Consider the following 24,752-nt stretch of genomic DNA (forward strand, 5'->3'; position numbering starts at 1 on the left):
ATGGACTCCTCTGTGCGATACGATCGTAATCTTTACGCTCCCCTTCGTCGCCTCAAGCAGGATGTGCGGCGGTGGCGTGAATTGCCCTTGTCTCCATTGGGATGAGCGGCACTTTTTAAAATGATGTCGCTCCCCAGGTTCCTATATGCCTTGCAGAACTTTTTCGATCCTGTCCCCGCTCGCTATTTCCGTGAGATTGAAGGCCTGCAGAGGCAATTGATTTGGGACAGACGTGCCTGTATCGCTTTATCTAAACTTACACTCCCCTGGTATGATGGCGGTATTGCTCTGCCTGACATCAGACGATATTACTGGGCCTCACACTTAAGTGCAATTAACCATGTGACGTATTCCCCGGAACCCGCTCCCGCTTTCGCCCTGGATAAACTCCTGTTGCCAGGCGGCAACTTCAATAGAGCTTTATACTCGAAGTCACCACTCCGTCTTCTGACTGGTCCTACGAAATGTGCTGTGCGTGCCTGGAAGGATGCGACTGAGGCTACAGGTTGGGGCGGCAGATTGACCCGTATGACCCCGCTGTATGATTCTGAACGGCTGGGCAACCTGTGGCAGACGAAAGGGTTTGATAGATGGGATATGATTGGGATTAGCAAGGTGGAGGATCTCTGGGCCAGAGGAACAGTGAAATCCTTTGAGGCCCTAAAGGTAGAATATCAATTGGATGATAAGGAGTATTTTCGGTATCTTCAGGTGCGGCATGCTTTATCCTCCGCCTTTCCCCCCGGGACTGCCATCCCCCAATCGTCCCCGTTGGAGGATCATATTCTTGATGGACATGTCCCGGACAGTACGATCTCCTTAATTTATAAAAAACTCATTAACAACAGGGCTGACCTTCTGGAGAAGCTTCGTGCCTCCTGGGTGGCGGATGGGCTCGAACTGGATGACGAAGACTGGCAAATGGCTATTTCTTCCCCTGAGGAGGTGGCTATTCCGGCTCGGCTCCGTTTTGTGCAACGAAAGATCCTCCACCGCGTCTATGTGACTGGTATGCGTCTGGTACGAATGGGGCTTGCGACAGATGGATTATGTAGACGTGGCTGTGGTATGGATGGTACCTTTCTTCATATTTTGTGGGAATGCCCGGTTATCTCTGCTTTCTGGTCTAGGGTCCATGATGTGATGGGGCGTGTCACTGGGGTCCCCCAGCTTCCCGAGGCACGGCGCGGTCTGCTTAATGTGTGGGAGCCTACGGACTGTACGGCTGCTCAGACCTTCTGGATCACCCTGGGCAACATGGTTGCCAAAAGGGACATAGCACAGCTCTGGGGCTCCAACAGACCACCTAGGCTCAGTGCCTGGAAAGATAACATGGATTGGTGCATGTTTCGGGAGAAGACAATGTATGTGACACGGGGTCGTCCTAGGAAGTGGAATAGGATCTGGGCGCAATGGAACGCATACCGGGGTGACATCTGTACCCCACCACTTGATTATGCCGAGGCCATTCCCTCCTCCCCATAGTTTACGTTCCTTTCATTATTTTCCATTCTACACTCCCTTCATCATTCCCCTCCCATAGTAGACTTGCTTCCATCCTTGTATACTGTTTCCCGTTTTTCCTCCCCTCCTGTGAACTTGCTATTGATCTACCCTGTGTTTGTTCTTCTGTTTGTTTAACTTCGACAAAATCACAAAATTGAACCTTCGATATCCTCTAATTGTTGCTTTATGCACTACACCATAATGAAACTCGAAGCGGCCTTCTCCGCTGTATAATGTGTTATACTTTTTGACTGCTTGTCATAGCGACCGGCCCAAAAGGGTTGTAGGCAGACGCTGTGTAATGTGCATTTGATAAATAAAGGTTTTCAAAAAAAAAATAATAATAATGATGCAAAGATTCTGGCCAAAGTATTATCTAACCGACTTAACTTGCTCAAGGAGAAGTTGGTGCTACCAGATCAAACAGGTTTTATTCCTGGTAGAGCAATGTCTCAAAATCTCCGTACCCTCTTCTCCATTCTACAGAACATTGACCAGGGATTGGCAATGGTGACGGTCTTCCTAGATGCCATGAAAGCCTTTGATTCAGTAGAGTGGGATTACTTATTAGGGGTACTCAAATGCATGGGGCTGCCCATAGGCTTCCTTGTGTGGATAAAACTCTTATACAACTCCCCAAAAGCCAGAGTTCTAATCAATGGACAGACATCTCCGCCACGAGATGCACACAGCAGGGATGCCCGTTATCTCCCTTATTGTTTGCGATCACCATTGAACCCCTGGCAACCAAATTGAGACAGCACCATCAAGAAAGAGCATTGAGATGCCCTGTGAGACACATACTCATTTCCCTTTATGCAGACGATGTAACTGTATACCTCAGAGATCCACAACAGAATTTAAATCCTATTCTGAAGGAGTTCATTATATTCAGGAGGCATCAGGAATGCATATTAACTGGGGGAAATCTCATCTCTTTCCACTTACAGCTGCTGCAACACGCTTTCCACTTCATTTTCCGATAGAATCGTCTGATTCTAGCGTGAAATATTTGTGGGATACATATCGCGATGGACCGTGCCGAACTAATGCACCTTAATTACAGAACCACATTGGCAAATATCACAGGCTGTGTTACACCCTGGATCTCGTTGGCCTTCTCCCTGGCAGGGCGAACCTCTCTCATAAAAATGTTGATTCTTCCTAAGTTATTGTATTGATTTCTGAATATACCATATTATCCAGGTAGGCATTTCTTTGCTGCCCTGAAAACTGAAATGATTATGCTGACATGGGGGGGCAAACAACCGAGGTAAAAATGGGAAAGAATCCTCAGACCGTATTCTCAATGAGGTTTTGATGTTCCCAATTGGGAATTATACTTTATATATGTGCACAAGCTCAATATGCAAGTTACTGATTTCATCAACCCAAGTATATGCCACAGGTGGGAGTGAACAATGGCGTACAGACCCGAACCCGCTGATAGGAGTGGTACATATTACACCCAAACCCCGTGAGAGGGATCCCACGACTGTAACATGCACGATAAATGTGTGGAGACGCATAGCTGATATGCTTAAAGCCGCAATGGTATACTCGCCCCTTCTTCCATTGGTGTATCACCCACTTATAAAAGGGATTCAGGAAGCAAATTTCAAGCAAGTCATGAGGAAAGCAAACATACAATGCTGCGGAGACTTATGTAGAGATGGGAAGTTCTGAACATTAGAACAATTTTTTAATAATTTAGAACCCACTCCCATGGATATAAAGACAAGGCATTAAGAAAAACACACCCTTATTCCAGATGGAACCACCGGTACTCTCTCCGCTACACACACTATTGCAATTTAAGACACCCACACATGTCATCTCACCCCTATATCACACAATTCAGACCAACCATGTGTTAGATCATTGTAAAGCGCGTGAAAAGGGGGAAAGAGAGCTTGGCTCTGCAATATCAGATAAACAATGGGAATATTGTTGCATACAAACAGAGCAAGTGGCTGCACGTAGTTGACCACAAATTATCCATTTTAAATTTCTACATAGCACTTATTACACTCCTCTCAAAATGTATAGATATAAGCTTAGTGATAATGATCTTTGTGACGAATGTGGAGTAGAAGTTGGCTGACTTTTTGCATCTGGCCTGGAGCTGCAGTAGAATAAACCAATACTGGCAGCAAGTGTTTGCAGCATTGACACAGATGATACCAGTGCCTATATCAATGTCTCCGATAGTTGGTCTACAAGGATATACTGAACAAATTGAGGCGGGATATCAAAAATATGCGTCACTCGGACTTCTGCTGGCTAAGCGTAGAGTGGCAGGCAAGTGGGGACGAGGCAGGGCCCCTAAGTTTAAGGAGTGGATCAAAGATCCCCTATTTTGGTAGGAACAAACGTCCAAAAGACATATGGGGCCCTCTTAAAGAATACTTATTATCCCACCCAATAGAAGTTATGAGGGACCAAGAGTCACGATGAGCGTGGGGATACAGACATGAGATGGGACATCTGATGAGTGAAGACAAGGAATATGCATAAATGTGGGAAGACAAGATTTGGATTTACAATATCTTCCTTGTGCAGGGTTGAAATAAAACACATGCGAAAATAGAATGAGGGACATATATGTGACCAAGGAACAAACACTTTATATATGTTATGAACTGAGGGATCCACTTTACTGCATAATAAGATAGATGTCGACACAGTATATGGAGAGATGGAAGAGGAACTGCCTGATACTGGAAACAGCAAATGTTTTGATGCTTATATGTGATACAAATGTATAATTCTGCTGATGTACCCATGTTAAAATACACGAGAAATGTTCAATAAAGAAAATAAAAAAAAATAAAAAAAGAAAGATACATCATCAGAACCGGCTAAGGTTATAGCCAATTTGTGCAGCCAAAGTAACAGTTTTACCTCACTGTTCTTTAAAGTCTTAGACGGAAAAGTTCCGCAGTCATGTAGTCTTTCTGTTTGTGGGATGGATGAAGGCAATGAATACAGTCTTTATCAGTATATAATCTGTTTTTCCCACAACCACAGGTTCTGCAGAGGCTCTTTTTGCTAGAATCTGACATTCTGGATGAATATTCTATCTATCTTAACCGATTTGGGTGAAAAGCAGCTTAAGTCCTCTGTGAAAAAATCATTTTAAAATCGAATTATTTGAGGAAATTTGAGCAGAGCTCTATGGGACTCCAGTCACAAATGACAAGTGGTATAAATCTATAGGATGGTAGACTCTCAGTGTGTGATCTTCCATGTGATTGGCTGACGGTTGGTTCTTAAAAAAAAAAAAGATGTAATTGGGCTACTAAACGCTTGAGAATATAGCCTTTAACCTATGCTTAACATGGGATTGCTCTTATAATGGAAGCATGGACTCTCAGCCGAACAACAGGGATGAATCAAGCATGTGAATCCATGACAGATTCAATAATAGAGAAATTAAGCCCCTGCAAACAAGGTGATGATGAGGCTAGGGTTAGAAAACACAGACTTAATAACAATTGACACAGTACATGGCAAACTCCTTGTTAGACCTGGCACCTTGGCGTGGCCCCCTTCCATTTTTGCTGTTGCCTCACGTGTTTTTGCTGGTGTTAGATGCTTTGGGAACTGTGCCACTGCTGTCCCTATTGTAAATAATGTGTGGATTAGTGATTCCATGATTGGCTGATTTGGTTTACTGGTCAGACCCTAATACAGTGCACTGAGTGTGCCCAGGGCTTGTAAACCAAATGCTGCTAGTGGGCTAGCTGCCCTGGTTGTGCCACCCACAGAAGCAGCCTGTAAAAGTGTGTCTCAGGTCTGCCATTGCAGAGCCTGTGTGCAGTCTGGTACTGCCATGTTGATTGGGAACGTGCACCCACTTGCCAGTCCCTAAACATTCCCTTTTCTTCATATCAGACACCACTAGGGCAGGGTGCATTGTAAGTATAAGGTAGGACAAGCCCTGATGTGTGTGGCATGTCCTAATAGTGAATTACAGCCTTTTTTGTTTTTCACTATTCCAAGGCTACCGATTCCCCATAGTCCAGAATGGGCAGTTAGATTATCACATCTTCTAATCCTAACTGACTCACTCAGGGAACTAGGTAGAAATCAGAGTTTAGTATGCCTAAACTCAGAATGATGAAATGCATCTTTTTTAATGAAGTTGGTTTTAACATTCTGTGTTTGAAAATACCACTTTTAGAAAGTAGGTATTTTCTCGTTGAACTATCCAAGCCTGCCTCATGCTAGGTTGTGTAATCCTTCTCTGGAGTTTGAGTGACTGGGGTGTTCCAGGAGGCAGGGTGAGTCAGCCTAGTGGTGAATAGAGAGATCAGCATTTAGATGGGAGGGAGGAGTTGCACCTGGGACCTGAATGGGACCTGTGCCTTCCCTCCACAATGCTTGCTCTACCTCCTGTGGTGTGTCTGATGTCTCTGCCCTGCACTGTGAAAGGAAAGAAGGAGTCATGTAAACAGAGTGTTCCAGGACTGACCAGAATTGGTTTGGACTAGGCAAATGCCTCTCTGCCTTCAGAGAACAAAGAGAAACTGTGTATAAAAGAGGGGACCCAAACCTCAGAGAATTACATCACTTTTGGACAAACAAGAAGAAACCTTTGCTGAGGAGAGGAACCTGAAGAAACTGAGGAGAGACTATTCCTAAGCTGAAGTGTTGCTTGGGGGATTGGCCTGCAGTGGTTGCCTGACTGCCAAAGGAAGGAGAAAGAAACTTTGTGTACTTTATTTTCAACTTGTGAAGGAGTTTCAAGGGCTTGGAATAGAGCTTGCCTCCTGCTGAAGTCTCAGGGACAACAGACTTCACCCACCAGCTCCCCAAGAGTTCTCTGGAAGTGCCTGTAGTTGTGATGGACTTTTTGAAGACTTGCATGTCGCAAGGAGGTGGAAGCGTGGCTCAAGAACAGGAAGCGTGTCGCCGAACTGCTGCTGCCGCTTCACAACACGACGAGCCTCGCATCGCTGGAGAAGAGGATCGATGTCGCCGCAGACGCTGCCACATCACTGGGAAGTGTGTCGCAGGAGACGGGGATCGACGTTGCATCAGACGCCGCCCCATCTCCGAGAAGCGTGTTGCAGGGCCTGTCGCGTCTCAATACCGGAGAAGAGGATCGACATCACAACAGACGCCGCCGCATCACTGGGAAGAGTGTTACAGGGCCTGTCGCTGCTCGCATCGTTGTGGAAGCAACTTGCATCTCCAGGAGAGAGAATCAATGTCGCAGCAGATGCCACCGCATCACTGGGAAGCGTGTCGCAGGGCCTATCGTGGCTCGCATCGTGTAAAGCATCTCACATCACCGGAGAAGAGGATCGACATCGCAGCAGATGCCTCCGCATCACCGGGAAGCGTATCACATCAAGGAGAAAAGTGTCATCTTTATTTCTTTGCACCAGATCTTCGACGCATCACCGTCCTTGGGTGTAAGAGACTATCGCATCACCTTCCCTGCAACACTTTTGTTGCCTAAAGAGAACTACGCCAATTCTACCATTTTAAGTACAGTATTGTGGAATTTTGTCTTTTGTGGTCATGTGATAAGTCTATATAAAAAATCATTATTTTTGATATAAAACGTGTGTGGTGTTCATCTGTAGTGTTGTCACTTGATTACTGTAGGTGTTCACAAATGCTTTACACACTGCCTCTGAGATAAGCCTGTCTGCTCGTGCCAAGCTACCAATGGAGTGAGCAGGGGTTATTTTAGGAGTGTAACCCCTTACCCTGACTAGAGGCAAGGGTCCCTATTTGTCACAGATTTGGGGGTCTCTAGTGCCAACTAGAGACCCCCAAATCTAACACTCCTCTAATAGTTTTCTGGGCAATGTTTTGATTACACCAAAGACTCTAAAAATTGTATTCCTGGATCTCAAAAAGACAGAACAGCTTTTCCCTTCACTAATCAGCTTTAAATAGGTAGGATCCTGCAAAATCTCTTGGACCTCCAAGACTTATATCAACCAGTTGAGGGAGCACCTGTCATTTGTGATTTTTCAATGGTCGGACTAGACAAAAAACATCTTAGTATCAATCAATACTGGGTGATTGAGACACTCTTCATTACAGTGTTGCAGGGATTCTGCCCAAAAACAGAACTATGAGCAGGATTATAGGACCTTGGTGTAAAGGGACTGAGTCCTCCTACCACCTTAGGCCATATAGGCCCAGTACCGACTAGCTATAGTGTCTCACTTGCTCTCCTACTCACTAACAGAGAAACAAATTATTGGATATCCCAGAACACAACACTCCCAGATCTCTCAGGAATCGATGTAACAAGACACACCTTTTCGCTCACACTTTTGTACTTGTACACAATAAGATCTTGACAGAGATACGAACGTTTCAAATATTTATGTTAACTAACGTGCCCTAACATGCAGTATATGTGCCACAACAAGCAGGAAAATGAATAGTACAAATATTCTCAGCATAGCAGCTAGTCCAAAAATCATGAAGGGAGATGTCATCATGGAAAGACAAGAGCTATTCTCCCTGGAAAGGTCCCTCTCCAAGTATGTCCACCTATTTGTGTATCCCCATAAAACCAAAGTACGTTGTCCAAACAATAGCTGCATGGGTATGTTTTATCTAGGTGCTATGGCCTGACCAGAACAAAATAACAAGGGGCATTGTTGTTCAACTTTGCACATAATGTTCAGTCAAAATCCCAGGAACAAGCAGAGAGTGAACACAGCGATGAGTTATGTGAAAACAGACATAGACAGTATTGCAAAAAATAAAGATGTGTAGTAACGTGCACAAAGCAGCAGGCATGCTGCAGTGTGCTCATGCTAACGTAGTGAAGACGACAATGTTCCTATGGGCCACGTGACAACATATCATTTCTTTATTGTGAAGGTTGCCAATAATATTCAGCAATCCCCATAGTTTAGGCATAAGGACTTCAGTCTGTTGATATCTATACCAATATTTTATTGCTGAATGTGTTGTAAACCCTTATGAAAAAGGTCAACTCTAAATTGTGTGGGGCTACCACATTCCCTCCCTCCTTTTAACAAAAGTACTCAGGGCTGGGGGCGGAGCTAGCCGGCAAGCGAAATGGCTGCCTAGTTCCACAGCTCCGCCGTGCACTGCCCTAAATATCCTCGAAAATCCTTCTTTTGCAGTTTAATCTCGCCGGATCCAGGCCCCAGCCAATCCCCTAACCAGCGGGGATTCGGCGGTAGCTCCGGCGGTGCTGGTGGTCGAGAGGCGCGGCCGGGCGAGATGGAGTCCGCATCGCTGAAGGTCTGGGCCGCAAGCAGCGGGCTCGGGTGAGCTCATTATCCGCCTGGCGTCACGCGACGTGCGGCCGCGGACTGCACCTGTTGCTGGTCCGGCGCCCGTCCCCCTCGCACGTCCAAGGTGAGCATACCGGACGGTCCGCTGCCCTCTGCCACGGCTCCGGCGACTGGGCCTACCACGACGGGACCCCCAGAGACAGCCTCCAGGCCGCTGACGAACTTGGGGAGGCGGAGAGGCGCAAGGCCCCCCTCCCCCCTTTGGGACGACGGAGGAGTGAGAGTGGCCGCTGGTGCCCCCTGGCAGACTGGTGGTGCGGCGCCCCCCCAGCCAGGGAGTGTATTAGGGGTCGCGCCGAGGGGTATTGTCGAGGAGGACCCGCGGGGCGAGGAGACCGGCCCCCTGGACCGCGCCACGCCATTTCCTTGCGCCATACGCGCTGCGCTGTGTGTCTCTGGGAGCCCTCGGAGACTGCAGCACTAGCATGCTCGAGTGGTGGGGGACCCCCCGAAATAGCGCCCGCACAGGACTCCTGACCAGCAGGGCAGCGCTGGCCCCCTCCCCCCCCCCGCTCTTCCGTTGGACCACATTGGGGCTTGGGCCATCGGGCCACTCCACGCGAGAGAGGGGGACACGGACCAGACAGCGCCGCTTAGAGGATAGAGCGGGACCGCGACGAGGGACGGGGGAGGAGTGGACCTGGTGATCTTTCTTCGTGCAGACCCCCCCCCCCCCCCCCCGGGCGGCGGCTTGGGGCTCCGGGGACAAACGCCCGTGCTGGGACCCTCCATTTCACTGCGCCATATACTGCCTCGAGGGCCCCCACACTCTGCGGCGCACAGCAGACGATCGCTGAGAGACAATGGGCAAGGGGGACAGGACACAGAGCAAACTGCCCTTCTCCCAAAAACGGCTGCTCCAACAGAGCCCGGCCACGGAGGACACCCCCACGACGCATACGGAGGTGGCTCGGGCGGTGACTTGGACATAAAAACCATGTTATTGTCCATGGAACAAGGAATACAGACCAGTATCTCGGCCCTAGGGTCCAAGATTGACGCCATGTCGTATAGGATGGACCGGATGGCGGAACGGTTGGATAAGCATGCAGAGAGACACGACATGGCGGAAAGACGGATGACGGAGGTCGAGGAGGCTCAAACGGACCTGAACACAGCACAGAAAAAAATGGAGAGAATGAGGCAGGTCCTGAGTGATAAGACGGAAGATTTGGAAGCGCGTTCGCGGCGCTGCAATCTACACATCACAGGCCTTCCAGAGAGCACTTCCACTGGTCCCATGGAACGCTTTGTGGAGGATCTTCTCACGAAACTGCTGGGGGACGGAGTGTTCTCGGCCATGTTCACGGTTGAGAGGGCCCACAGGTCGTTGGCCCCGCGGCCGCAGCCTGGTGCGCCACCGCGCCCTATCATAGCAAAACTCCTCAACTACAGGGATAGAGACACTGCGCTCCGCTTGGCGAGAGCCAAACAACACCTGCAATATGAGGGGTCCGCCATCTCGCTATATCCAGACTTTACAGCAAAAGTCCAAGAGGAGCGGAATCAGTTCATCCCCCACAAGAAGCGGCTCCGAGAGATGGGCCTAGACTACGCCTTACTGTACCCAGCCAAACTTCGCATCAATAAGGGAGGACACTCTCATATTTTCACAGGACCCAAGGCACTCCAGCAGGCGATGAAGAGGTGGGCGAAGGAACAGAAAACGAACTCTGATAAAACGCCTGTGGACGACAGGGCCGACAGCCGACTGGATGAACAAGACTGAACGCTGTCTCCGAAGGCTTCCATTCTACGCCTCCGAGGTGGAGACTCTGGGACGGAGGCGTGCTGTTTCTTCTTTCTGAAGGAGTGCTGGGGCGCTCGAGAACCTACGTGACCATTGCTGAATGCACAGATAAGTGGCATTGCTGGGGGATGTGCGGGGCTTGGGGGGGACCACCTTGGTGGGGATTTATGCTTCTTCTGCCCTGGGTGCGCGCTGAGGCCTGGTGCGGGAACCTTGTTATTGGCCCCTTAAAGGCGTTGAACCTGGACCTGGGAACTGTGTGCAGGGTCTGGTGGGGCGAGGCGAGTAATTGACAATCTTCATGGTTATGACGGCTGCGTAACTCTGGCGTGCTGTGCACGGCGGGAGCGGGTGGAGGGCCACAGGAGCGATCTGAGATTTGGGTGGAGACAATGTCACTCGGCTCCCTGCCGCCCTGCGCGTTAAGCACACTGTTTTGGTTGACGACCCTGGTTGGGGTGGGTCTGTTGGGGTGCGGGGTCGGGGGAATGCTGTCGGACCAGGTTGGGGTGGGTCTGCTGTGGGTGGAGGGCTGGTGTGTTTTGGTATGGGTGGGTAACGGGGGTTTGCTGCATTGGGGGTTACAGTGTTTGGGAGGGCTGGAGGGGGGGAGGGAGGGTGGCACGAAAGGGGGGGACTGTCCTTGAAATGTTCACTGCACCGCTCAGGCATCTCGAGGAATATTGGTGACATTGCTGAAGTGGGCTGTTATATTGCCCTGTGTCAACCCCAATGGCGGATGCCCAGGTAACGGCCTCGGCCTCCTCTGTTGATACCTTAAAAGTGTTAAACTGGAATATTAGGGGTCTTAACGACCACAGAAAGTTGAGGAAGGTACTCCACTACCTGCAAAGACACCACGTAGACCTTGCCTTGATTCAGGAGACACATTTACCTCTCACGAGCAAGTTGTTACAGCACAGAGGCCTGTTGGGTAACTCCACCGCGGCGGGCTACACTACACATTCCAGGGGGGTGCTGACGTGGGTGAACCCTCGCTCCAAGCTGGTTCTACGACCGATTACAGCAGATCCCGAGGGCCGTTATCTCATTTCGAGATGTGAGGGGAAGGGACATGCTCTGACTGTAGTTAATGTGTATGTTCCGAATTACGACTCCCCGGACTTCTATACCCGGCTAGCTCAAAGTTGTAGGCAGTATGTCTCCACATCCATGCTCTGGGGGGGCACTTTAACCTGGTGCTGAACCCCGGATTAGATAGGTCTTCAGGCCCCATGCGGAAACCTGCTGCAGCAGCGGTGGCTCTTACAGCCGAGCTGTTGACCCTAGATATGGTCGATGTGTGGAGGTCTCGGAATGCGGACAGGGGTGGGTATACACACTACTCTTCCTTTCATGACATCCACACTAGAATCGACTATTGGCTGGCCTCTCATTCCATCACTAACCGAATTGTGGAGTGCACCGTGCTCGCGCGAACTCTCTCTGACCACTCACCGATACTATTGGCACTATAGGCGCCGAGGCATGGGATCCCCCCCGTTTACCTGGCGCTTCCCGCCATACGCCCTGCTAGACGATACGTTCCGGGGAGAGGTAGCAGAGGAGATTGACCTCTTCTTTGAGAAGAACTTGGGCTCCATGGAAGACTTCCACACTATCTGGGAGGCATTCAAGGTTTTCATTCGCGGGATAGTCATGGCCAAACACTCCAGCGTTCTGAAGGCTATTCGGCAGAGGCTTCATGCCTTGGAGTCTCAACTAGCCACCTTAGAGGCGCAACTCCTTACAGACCCTGATCCTGCGGTGGCCGCCGATCTACGGACTCTGGTCTCAGAATTTAATGAGGAGGCAGACAGGGAGGTCTGTTTCATGGGGAAATATGCCTCGGCGAGGACTTATGGGGAAGCTGAACGCCCCAGTTCACTCCTGGCCAGAATACTGCCCCAGGAAAAAAGCGCCCCCAGGTTAACTGAATTGGACGCCCCGGGAGGGTCCCCAGTCACGACAGACGTGGACATCATTTCTGCTTTCCGTGACTATTACTCCGACTTATACGCTACCAAAACCAAAGACCTGGAAACGGACATAGACGACTATCTAGAACATATACAATTACCGTTCCTGGCGCAGTCGGACAGGGAGTTCCTCATGGCGCCCATCCAGGCGGACGAGGTCTGTGAGGCCTTGGCATCCATGCGGGCCCACAGCGCTCCCGGAGTCGATGGCTTGACAGTGGGGTTTTATAAAGCCTTTAAGGAAAAACTCATTCCGCACTTGCTCTCTTTATTCGACGAGATAGGTGAGGAGGGTAGTATGCCGGAAACGATGAGGGAAGCCCAGTTGGTTACCATCTTGAAGCTGGGTAGACCCCCTAGTCGTTGCAGCTCGTACAGGCCAATATCCCTCTTAAACTTCGATGCGAAACTTTATGCTTGTTCTGGCCGCCCGGTTATCCCTCATCGCGCCGGAGATAGTAGCCCCGGAACAGGCCGGCTTCGTCCCGGGACGGAACCTGTCCTATAATATTCGAACGGTGCTCGGTACGATGCAACATGTCCGTCAAGACGTGAAAGCTGTGGCCATCTTCCTGGATATGGAGAAGGCGTTCGACTCCGTCGAATGGCCATTCATGATACGGGTCCTCCGTCGTATGGGGCTGGGAGAGCAGTTTTTACAGATTGGCGCACTGTACTGGAAACCGATAGCCAGGGTGAGACTGGGGGATCGGGTTTCGGAGCCCTTCCCAATTAGCAGAGGAACGAGACAGGGATGCCCTTTCTCTCCCCTGTTGTATGCCCTGGTGGCGGAACCACTGGCGTGTGCTCTTCGCGAATACCACTGGTTCCGGGAGGTTAGCTCTCCGTCATACAAAATTGTCATCTCGACATACGCAGACGACACGTTACTGTACGTTCGAAACCCGGAATCAAACCTCGCCCCAGTTCTCAGGGAGGTGGTCCGTTTTGGTGCCCTCTCGGGTCTGAAACTGAACTGGGAGAAATCGGCGGTGTTCCTCCTGACCCCAGTGACGGACCGCTTCGAAATGGACTACCCGCTAAACTGGACAACAGACCCGGTATGTTACCTGGGTGTGATGATCCATACAGACCCGGAAGTGCTCTTCAATGAAAACTATGGGGTGGCCTTCAGTAAGTGTGAGGACGATGTGGAACGCTGGTGCAAGCTCCCGCTTTCCTTGATGGGCCGTGTGGCCATCATGAAAATGGTGCTTCTCCAGAGATTCTTGTTCTTGTTTGCCACCTTGCCCATAATACTTTCACGAACCTTCTTTCGGAATGTGACGAAACTTATGACTAGACTGGTCTGGGAAGGTAAACAGCCGCGTGTGCGCTGGAACACGCTCACACTGCCGTACGAACTGGGAGGACTCAGCGCGCCCGACCTGGAGCGGTACTATAGGGTGGCCCAGGCCACTCACTTACATACGTGGATACATGGGGACAGGAACATCCCACACGTTCAGATGGAGCGGCTGTTTGCGGACCCTCTCCCGCTCCCGGCCACGGTCTGTACTCCTGTGGACCGCCAAGTGGGCATCCTAGACTCCATAACGGCCACAAAACATGCCTGGAATGAGCTGTTGAAGGCTAGGGAAGAAGTGCTGTTGTATTCCCCCGCGATTGCGGTGGAATGGTTGCAGTGGCTAGCCCCCATCGGAGACAGGAATGTTATTCGAGCGCTACATGACCTCAGGATTAAAACGGCGGGCGCGTTGTTTGCGGACGGTTGGGCCAAAACATGGGACCAGGTGGCCCTAGAAGTGGAGCACCCGACTCTGCTGCAGCGGTTCCAATTTCATAGGCTTCGTGGAGCCTTGAAGGAAGTCCTGGGACCAGATATGACAGAGCCGCCGGACATTCCGGAACTCGCCTACGTCTTGGCCCACCCCTCCCCACGGCACTTGACGACGCATATGTACAAGAGCATTACTTCATACAGGGCACTGGAACCCTCCAAAGCCCGGCTAGCCTGGCAGAGGGACCTAGAAGTGGATATTGATGATGCAATGTGGACGTACTGCTGTAGTAAAAACAAAAAAGTGTCTCTGAATGGACGGCACAGGCTAATACACTTTAAATTTCTGCAGCAAGTGTATTACACTCCCGAACGACTATACCGTTACGGCCTCTGTCAGTCTCCAGAATGTGAGCGTTGCCACGCACCCGTGGCAGACTTCCTACATATGGCGTGGAGCTGCCGAAAAATCCAAGAATTCTGGGTTGCGGTCTTCTCGGAACTCAGTGAAATACTAGAGCACGAACTGCAAGTCGATCCAGCTTTGGCCCTGCTGGGCTACTCGAAACCTCTGCCAGTGGCGTATAGGCGTTTGGCAGACATGGGATTGTTGTTGGCGAGACGCACGGTGGCACAGTGCTGGATGAGAGGGCCAACCCCGACCAAAAAACGATGGGCCAGAGACATGGTGTACTGTTGTACGCAGGCTGAACACTACAGTGAGCTCCTCCCCCCCACTAGTAGACCGAAAAACTTTTGGGGTTTGTATAACACCTTCAGATATGCTAGAGAGGAGGTAGCGGACACGCAGGGAGACGGACGGGGGGATACACAATGATAGCCTTCACTATAGGGAACTCCCACCCTCCCCCCCCGGATCTAAATTGCGGGAGAGATGATGACGCCTGAGGGGCTGGTAAGATGGCCGGGTGGAGTATTGATACCCGGCTGTCACAAGGCAGGGGATGAGTGGGGGACTCCGAGCTATGCAGGGGGGATGGGAGCGGGCTTCACCTGACACACTCCAAGGGTGTCACATTCAGGAACTGGAGAGGGGGCAACGACACGGCCTAGACGTAGAGTAGTTGCTATTGAGTGGGTTTGTGGACAGATTGGACAGGGGGGAAGCGGGGGGGGACTGGAGGTTCTTTCGGGGAGTTTGGGGGTTTTATTAAACACAAAATACACCTACATTTCTGACTGTGCAGCGCCTGTCCTACGTGTCCGGCCCCCTAAGCCACTGGGACACATCGGCAAGTGGGCGGCGACGGCCCCGGCGCTGGCTTACGTTTAGCTTGCCTGTTGCACTGTGATATTACGCTGCCGTACCCCCGGGTTGACGGCGTCAGGCTGTGTACATTGTCTTATCTGGTGCTTGATTGTATCCAACATTGTCGCATCGCCGGCCCAAGTGGGTTGTAGGCGGGAAGCTGTGTATGATTTGAACAATGATAATAAAGGTGTTTAAAAAAAAAAAAAAGTACTCAGGGCTGTTTTAATTGTCGTAACTTTTCAAATGCTACAGATTTGTATAAATATATGACAATTGGGTGAGAGTACTTGCACCTTCTGGCTCACAGTGATCTCTATATTACATGTCAAGATTCGTTTTTACATTAGGAGTGATCATCATTTGTATAGCAACTTTAACAAGCATTACAGTATTTCAGCACTTTCTTAAATTGTGTTGCCATATTCTCTAATGTATGGGATTACCATCAACTGGATGTGTATGGCTGTTTGGTTGTGTCAACTGCTGCTACATAGTTTCATGTATACACTTGATCAATTTGCTGCACTGTTCCATTTGGGACTTGATTGAGAGGTAATCCTTTGAGACTCTTTTAGATGTACTTTGGTTGGACGCTAAATGGAGCGTGCATATCGTCAGTTGTTCTTTTCATGTATCTAAAGATAGAGACTCACAAGAAGCAAATTTCACCTCCATATTTTGGCTGAATCAGCAAGTTTTCCTGCTGAATTATGAAAAAATGCTTGACAGGTCTGACAATAAGTGTGCCACCATCCTCCGTCAACTTGCAGGATTGGACGTGTAGTAAACAGCAAAATGTATCCTAATTTGCGGGGGTGGGGAGTTTAGGAGTTTCTCCATCCTGTTCTTGTGACCCAATCGCTTTACTACTAACATTCCCTGACTATTGAGATTTATAATGCCAATTATTCAAATGTTAAATTTTGGAATGCTCACTTACAGCTATGACTGCAAGATGTGTCACTGAGTTAAGCGCGCGCTTCTGACACCGGATGTGACCGGAGACTAAAATGTTTAATCCTGGGAGACCCACTTTAACCACTTATCCCATCCAGGTCACCAAATTGAGTGCTTTTAGACTATATAAAAACATTATTAGCAATATTTGAAAGCCAAGACCATTGGTGGCATGTTTATATGCAGTGTTTTGTTGTGTTTTAAGTCACACCGTGAGGAACCCAACTATTCTAGATTTACCTGTTACAGAGCCTTTTTTCATTGAGTTGTACATAATTAGAAGATAAAAAAATACACTGTTCATTCATGCAGTTACTTTGACCCCGAATTGGTACTGGGCTGCATCCATGTTTGACTCACACGGATGATGACTCACCAGTATGCTGACAATTCAACCTTCTTGAGGGAATGTTGTTGTAGATTTTGTAGGTGAGCTAAACAGAGACACTGATTGCAGCGGTGAGCCATACTTTCTAACATCTTTCAAACAGAGTTCATAAGGTTGCAACTAATACCTCTCAGCCTTCAAGGTCTTCAGATGGAACAGCCTGAATATAAAATTGTATTTGTAAAGAGAATGTTGATGATGTTTAAATATTTAATGTACCTGTGTATTTGATCGTGATGGCCATTGTTGTCATAACACAGCAGTGAAGAAGAAAATATTTTGGTTTGAGTAAACTGCTCATGATTTCCCTAAAGATACAAATCCTGGCTAAACCAGGCCAGATTGTCAAATTGCCTTTGGAGTGGTCGTCGGGCTCTTGATGAGCTGATGAAACATTTTCAGTAGGCGAAGAGAATGGAAAGGGGCGACCAATCGGTCCCCCCGAACGTATGGTAGGGGGCCCGGATCCCCCCGGGAAACCATTTTGGGCGGGGGGGCGTGTCTCGGCTGGTATGCCCGAAGTGGCGTAGCCGGGGCGCGCCTTTTTCCCGCCCAAGAAGGGTTGTCCTAGACACCTACACCGTTGGCCACGCCCCGTAGGCGTACCAGAGGAGGGTACACGCCCTCCCGAAGAGGAATAAAAGGAGCAACAATCCAAGGAAGCATCCTCTTGTTCCTGTGCTTGGAAGCTGCACCCTCTCGTTGCACGTGAGCCCTCGACGGAACAAGGAGCAATTTTGAGAACTTGTAATTTTTGTGCTTCTCTTTCAGCGACTCCGAACCTTTGGATCCAGGACCTCGTTGAGCAGCAAGGACCGAATATCCGACAACGATGCCTGGCAAGAAGGTCGGAAAGAAGGCAGGGACTGAACAGATGCTTCGCATGTTGATGAAGGATATGGCGAGCATGAAAAAACAGATGGCGGCAATGAATAATACGGGCAGACCGAAGAAAGTCATCGGACCAGCATTGCCGGGAGTAGTCCCCGCTGGGAGAGGTAAAAGGGCCAGGAATAGGGCGGCAGGAGGGGAGGCCCCGGTTCCCGAGTCACCCCCAACAAGCCCGGTTAGTCCAGTGGAGGCCCCGGTTCCGATCCCAGACACGGGCCAACCGATCCCTGTTGTAGTTACGCCCACTAACGAGGGGGATATGCCTCCGGAGTTGGCCGCCCAGTTAGCCGCATGGCTCGGCAAAAATACCGAGGGTGCTATGGCACCAGGAGACACGGCCGAAGAGGCCAGGTTACTAATGAAGCAGTTGCGGCAGTCGCGAGATGCCGCGAAGGCGAATCTCCCTCTTGTCCCCCCACAGGTTCCTTCGGAACGACCGGCGGCTGGCGTTGAGAAAACAGCGGGACCGGCTATGGATTCGGGTAAGCAGCCATTGCCAATGGCAAGGGAGGGGGTGTTACCTTCAAGAAGGGAAAAGGTGGTCCAACATATTCCGCTGGCCACAAAGGAATTGATTTGGGCTGATAAGTATGTCAATATGTTTTCTCTCCTGACTGACCACCACGAGGTGGAGTATGTTAAATCTCAGAAGGATTTATGGCACCCGAGCGTGTGGCGTGCAAAAATGGCGGGATTCAGGGTTGACGAGACAATCTCAAATTGGGCCAGGGCATTTGCGATGTTTACTGCGATCATGGGGGAACGTAGGCCCGAGGTCTTGACTGAATTAGCCTGCTATCAGACATGTATAATGGATTTCTATGAAACGTATGAGGGCAATGAATGGCTGGGTTATGACAGTAAGTTTCGTAAAGCCAAGGAGCACGATTCATCTCTGACGTGGGATTGTCTCGACTCCATATCTTGGCAGAAGCAGCTCCTGCCGGGCGCGACAAAGTCGTCTTTGATTGGCGGGAACGGGTCGGCGCCCTCCCGCCATCAATCGGCGGCGCCCTTTCGAGCAGGCCCCGCTGGTGACCATCAACCGAGGAGTGGTGGGAACGGGGGTAGAAAAGGGGTTTGTTGGAACTTTAACAGAGGCAAGTGCACGAGGCCACAAGGGACATGTAAGTTCAGGCATGAGTGTGCAGGGTGCGGACACTCTTCACACCCGGAGAGTTCGTGCAGAGCCAAGAATGGTGATACAGGGGGTAGAGGAGGGGCCAAACAGGTCTAATGTCGACCACGGGGTACCGCTACCTACCCCCGTAGATATCCTGGCAATGATCCCCTGGCTAAATGAATACCCTGATCATGTCTCCGCCGGGGTGTTGCGGGACGGCTTCTCGTATGGTTTCCACATCCCGGTGGGGGATTTTCGGGGGGAATCACTGTGTAAAAACCAACTGTCGGTTCAGCAGAATACGGCGGTGGTGCAAACTAAGATTGCGAAGGAGGTTGCCCGTGGCCGGGTTGCCGGCCCATATAGGAATCCGCCAGTCACTAACTTCATTTGTTCACCGTTGGGAGTAGTCCCCAAGAAGGACCCAGGTGAGTTTAGGTTAATTCATAACTTGTCGGCTCCTAGGGGTCTTTCGGTGAACGATGCGATTGACCCAGGAGTTTGTTCGGTGCGGTACGCATCCTTCGATGAGGCCGTCGCCATGTTGAATCGCCTGGGGCCCGGAGCGCTGATGGCTTAATCGGATATCGAATCAGCGTTCCGGTTGCTCCCGGTACACCCTCAGGATCAGCGTCTGTTAGGTTTTGTGTTTCAAGGACGCTACTACATGGATAGATGTATGCCAATGGGTTGCTCCATCTCTTGTGCGTATTTTGAGAAATTCAGTTGTTTTCTGCAATGGGCGTTCACCAGAGCTACGGGCTATACACAGGTTATGCACTACCTAGATGATTTTTTGTTCTTGGGGCCAGCCGGTGACACGGAATGTGCACAGGCTTTACTGGAATTTTGCAATCTCATGAAACGGTTCGGCGTGCCATTGGCACCAGGAAAGACGGTGGGGCCATCTACTTCACTCGAGTTTCTTGGAATTGAGCTCGATTCAGTGGAGGGATGCTTCCGTTTACCCAGGGACAAAGTATTGAAATTTAGGGCCTCTCTAGAAGTGTGCATTAGCAAAGAAAAAGTAACTCTCCATCAGTTGCAACAAGCAGTGGGCCAGCTTATCTTTGCCCTTAGAGTGATACCAATGGCCCGCCCCTTTTCCCGCTCTATTGCACAAGCCATGGTCGGTCTCAAAGAAGGACACCACCGCATGAGACTGTCTGCAGAGGTTCGCCAGGATATGCGCATATGGTTGGCATTTCTGGCGGATTTCAACGGTCGAGTAGTGTGGAGCAAGCCGCCAGCATCCTCGGACGAGCTGGGTTTGTGGACCGACTCGGCAGGGAGCGTAGGATTTGGCGACATCTTTGGTAATCGATGGTTGGCGCAAACATGGCCGACGTGGTGGCACACCAGTGGGCTCACAGGTAACATTGTGTTTCTTGAGTTGTTCCCCATTCTTGTGGCTTTGAAGGCATGGCCGGATGAGTTTCGTGATCGCTCAGTGGTGTTTTGGTCTGACAACATGACCGTAGTTGAATGCATAAATAGCCAGGCAGCACGCTGCAAGTGGATTTTGAGATTATTGAAGGAAATTGTACTACTTTGCATGAGACTGAACGTTCAGTTTAGGGCGAGGCACGTGCCGGGTGTGCTGAACCAGGCGGCTGATGCACTCTCTCGTTCCCACATGCAGGCCTTCAGGAGTTATCTACCTTCCGCGGACCTAGTGGCGGCACCATTTCCCGAAGCTCTCTGGTTACTCGGTGCCCCGGATTACATGACCTCGTGGGAGCAAGCCTAGCCCCCAGGACATGGAAGGCGTACGAAGGAGCGTTTCGTTCCTATTGTGCATTTTTGGGTCCAGCAGGAGGGGATAATTGGGGGCAGGAGGAGTATGTTCTAAAGTTTTTAGTAGCACTCCACAAGGCAGGCCGATCAGCAGCAACGGCCAATAGGCACCGGGCCGCCATTGCATTCATGGCACAGGCGCATGGCATCAAGGACCCCACATCGTCCTTTTTGGTAAAGAAGGCACTGCGTGGGTGGCAACGCCTCGAGGGTCATAGAGTAGACGAAAGGCGCCCGATTGGGTTAGAAAGGTTGTCCCTGTTGATATCGGCACTCCCCGCGACATGTTCCTCCCAGTCCGAGGCAGTGCTATTCCGCATCAGCATTCCATGGGGCTATGCGGGTGAGCGAGCTGGTGGCAAAAAATAAGAAGGATATGGGGGGAGGTCTGTGTCGGGAACACGTGCTGATCAAGGGTGATTCAATGGTAATCACAATAGCCAGGTCTAAGACCAATCAGGGTGCGATGGGGGACAGTATTGTGGTCCAGCGCATGCGAGGGTCCCCCATGTGCCCGGTGCAATGCGTTGAGGAATATTTAGCGCAAAGGGCGGTATCATGGGGGGGAAGCTTGCTGAGACACACCGACGCCACCCCACTGACAAGGTTTCAGTTTCAGCAGGTGCTAACAATGGCAATCGCGGCAGCGGGCTTGGACCCGGGCGATTTTGGGACCCATTCCTTTAGGATAGGGGCTGCTACAGAGGCTACAGCCAGGGGTCAGAGTGTGGAAATGGTGAAACAATTGGGACGATGGTCCTCGAACTGTTATAAAAGGTATGTGGGGTTGCACATGTTGTGAAGCCGATGTCATGCACTCACGCTTCTTGTCTTCTGTTTGGTTTACAGTTTCGCGGGCATGCGATGCGGGGCGGACTGTGCAGTCGACCCGACACCTGGGGACCAGCGGTCAAAGACCAACGGCTGAGGAAAGAGTGGTGTGGGTCGTGGGCCACTCATACGTGAGGCGTGCCGGGGACGTATTCAAAGCAGGTGACATGATTCACGCAGCTGGGGAATACGGGTGCAGGGTGACCTTCCACGGAAGGGGCGGGCTCTGTATTGACCAATTTCAATGTTTTGTTGAGGGACTTTTAGGGCGGACAAGGTCACCGCCGTCTATAATCATAGTACACCTGGGAGGCAAGGATTTGGTGACGCTCGGTCGGCGAGTACTCCTTGAGCGGGTTCTATCCACTGTTAGCTGGTTGGCAAGAAGGATTCCGGGGTGCACGATAGCATGGTCCCACATGATTCCCAGGAAGGTGTGGCGGGGGGCCCTCTCTGTATCAGCTTTGAATCATTCAGTAAAGAAAGTCAATAACAAGCTGGGTAGGTTGTTTCGTTCGGCACAGTTGCACAGTATTCCGCATGGATGTATTCGGGGGGATCACATGTATCTCGAAGATGGGGTCCATTTGGCCCGGGAGGGGAATTTCTTACTCATAGGAGACTTCATAGCATGGTTAAGGGGTTTGTATAAACATGACCTTTAGCAGGAGTGTGGGGGGACCGGATAGCCGGTCAACTATCCGGCCTGTGGCGGTAAGGTCATGATCGGTGAGCAGTAATTTCAAGGTCCCTAGAGGGGGGGCGCCACCCATTATGGATGGGAGCGCCCGGGGGGAGGCGGCCATTGGCCCCTCACACGGGGAGGCGGCACCCACTAAGTATGGGGTCGCCTAAGGGAAGGCGGTCATAGGTCCCTCTCAGGGGAGGAGGCGGCTAGATGCCCCTCCTACGAATTTAAATAAGGGGCCCCCGCTAAGACAAGGGAAATTGGAAGCTGGCACAGAGGTACAGTCCTCTGTGCGCCCGCCCCTCACACCGTGAGGGGGGGAGTTCTGGTAGTAGGGATCTGACACCGGTTACGACCTTGCCGTCGGCCTGTAATGTTAGGATGTACAATTTTTATTTAGAAAGTATGCATTTGCAGGATGTTTAGACTCGGCTAGGAGAACCTTTGTATTAGAGATTTGTTAAGGTTAGCCAATAAACGTGTCTGCATCGTAATGTTATAAATGAAAAATTGTACATGATATGAAACTGTTATTTTAATGTTTTAATTTTGTTTCATATTTTAATAAATACGTCCGGGAGGGTAACTCCCTCCCGCCTTCCAAAAGTTCAGAACTGCGTCCGTCTTCCCATCCTTGGGGATTGTGTTGGGAGGGGGTGACAGGCATCCCGGCCATATGGAAAGGGGTGACCAATCAGTCCCCCCGAACGTATGGTAGGGGGCCCGGATCCCCCCGGGAAACCATTTTGGGCGGGGGGCGTGTCTCGGCTGGTATGCCCGAAGCGGCGTAGCCGGGGCGCGCCTTTTTCCCGCCCAAGAAGGGTTGTCCTAGACACCTACACCATTGGCCACGCCCCGTAGGCGTACCAGAGGAGGGTACACGCCCTCCCGAAGAGGAATAAAAGGAGCAACAATCCAAGGAAGCATCCTCTTGTTCCTGTGCTTGGAAGCTGCACCCTCTCGTTGCACGTGAGCCCTCGACGGAACAAGGAGCAATTTTGACCCACCCACCAGCCCCTTATGGCAACGTTAGTACTGCAATAAAATTGATTTGCTTTGATAATATCTTTTCTCTCCTGGTTTAGTGGTTAATAAAGATGTCAATGTTGGTACTGCAATAAAATGTTTTGCATCATAACGTTTTCTTCCCCAGTGGAGCGGAGTATCACAGTCTAATAAAAGATGTGTTGAATGTTTAGATAAGAGGATAAATATTACAATGTAAAGTTTATTCGCTTTCTTCAATAGGTTCATAAAAATGTCGTATTTATTTTTTGGTTGGGCGGTAAGGTCATGATCGGTGAGCAGTAATTTCAAGGTCCCTAGAGGGGGGGCGCCACCCATTATGGATGGGAGCGCCCGGGGGGAGGCGGCCATTGGCCCCTCACACGGGGAGGCGGCACCCACTAAGTATGGGGTCGCCTAAGGGAAGGCGGTCATAGGCCCCTCCCAGGGGAGGAGGCGGCTAGATGCCCCTCCTACGAATTTCCCGGGGCCAGGATATCCGCGACGGCGGATGTGATAAACAGTGTGGGGTGTGAGGGGGGTCCACGCTACCTTCTAGACACCTCACACGAGTCCTCGGACGACCATTAAGATGGCGTCGAGTTAAATAAAGGGCCCCCGCTAAGACAAGGGAAATTGGAAGTTGGCACAGAGGTACAGTCCTCTGTGCGCCCGCCCCTCACACCGTGAGGGGGGAGTTCTGGTAGTAGGGATCTGACACCGGTTACGACCTTGCCGTTGGCCCGTAATGTTAGGATGTACAATTTTTATTTAGAAAGTATGCATTGGCAGGATGTTTAGACTCGGCTAGAAGAACCTTTGTATTAGAGATTTGTTAAGGTTAGCCAATAAACGTGTCTGCATCGTAATGTTATAAATGAAAAATTGTACATGATATGAAACTGTTATTTTAATGTTTTAATTTTGTTTCATATTTTAATAAATACGGCCGGGAGGGTAACTCCCTCCCGCCTTCCAAAAGTTCAGAACTGCGTCCGTCTTCCCATCCTTGGGGATTGTGTTGGGAGGGGGTGACAGGCATCCCGGCCATACGAGGCAAACAAGAGAACTCCAAACGAAGTCTGGCTGGGCATCAAGTCAGAGTCTGCCTGGTTTTGGTAGATAATCAACTGGCTATGACCACAAAGTGGAACTTAAAGATACCTCCCTAAGGCTAAGCAAGAGTAAATAAAAGAGCCCTGCCAAGATCAGCATCACGCAGGGAAAATGTAGTTGAATAGGGTTTTCAACAAAGAAAATATGTCAGACAAATTATGTTCACCCCGCAGCTGGCTTTGCTCTGAAAGCTATGATTTTAGACGACAGCTACCCTTCCTTTCCAAAAAAAAGAGAAAATATAAAATGCAATATTACTGTATGCTGTCTACGTATAACACAAAAAATAACAACAGATTTTTAGTTCCCAGGCACCATGACTTAGGATTATACATGATTTGTGTATAAATCAGCTAACTGAAAATGGCCTATATTTAAGAAAAACAAAAATGATTTTCAGGGC

At 50.2% G+C, this 24,752-nt stretch overlaps 1 protein-coding gene across 1 annotated transcript in view; it reads right to left on the minus strand.

The window, feature by feature from the left end:
• VPS13C (vacuolar protein sorting 13 homolog C) overlaps window positions 1-24,752 on the minus strand; it is a 2,437,235-nt gene that overhangs the window by 370,748 nt on the left and 2,041,735 nt on the right. The window lies entirely within an intron of this gene.

Source organism: Lissotriton vulgaris, chromosome 2_1 (genome assembly GCF_964263255.1).
Source record: "Lissotriton vulgaris chromosome 2_1, aLisVul1.2, whole genome shotgun sequence".
Lineage (NCBI taxonomy): Eukaryota > Metazoa > Chordata > Amphibia > Caudata > Salamandridae > Lissotriton > Lissotriton vulgaris.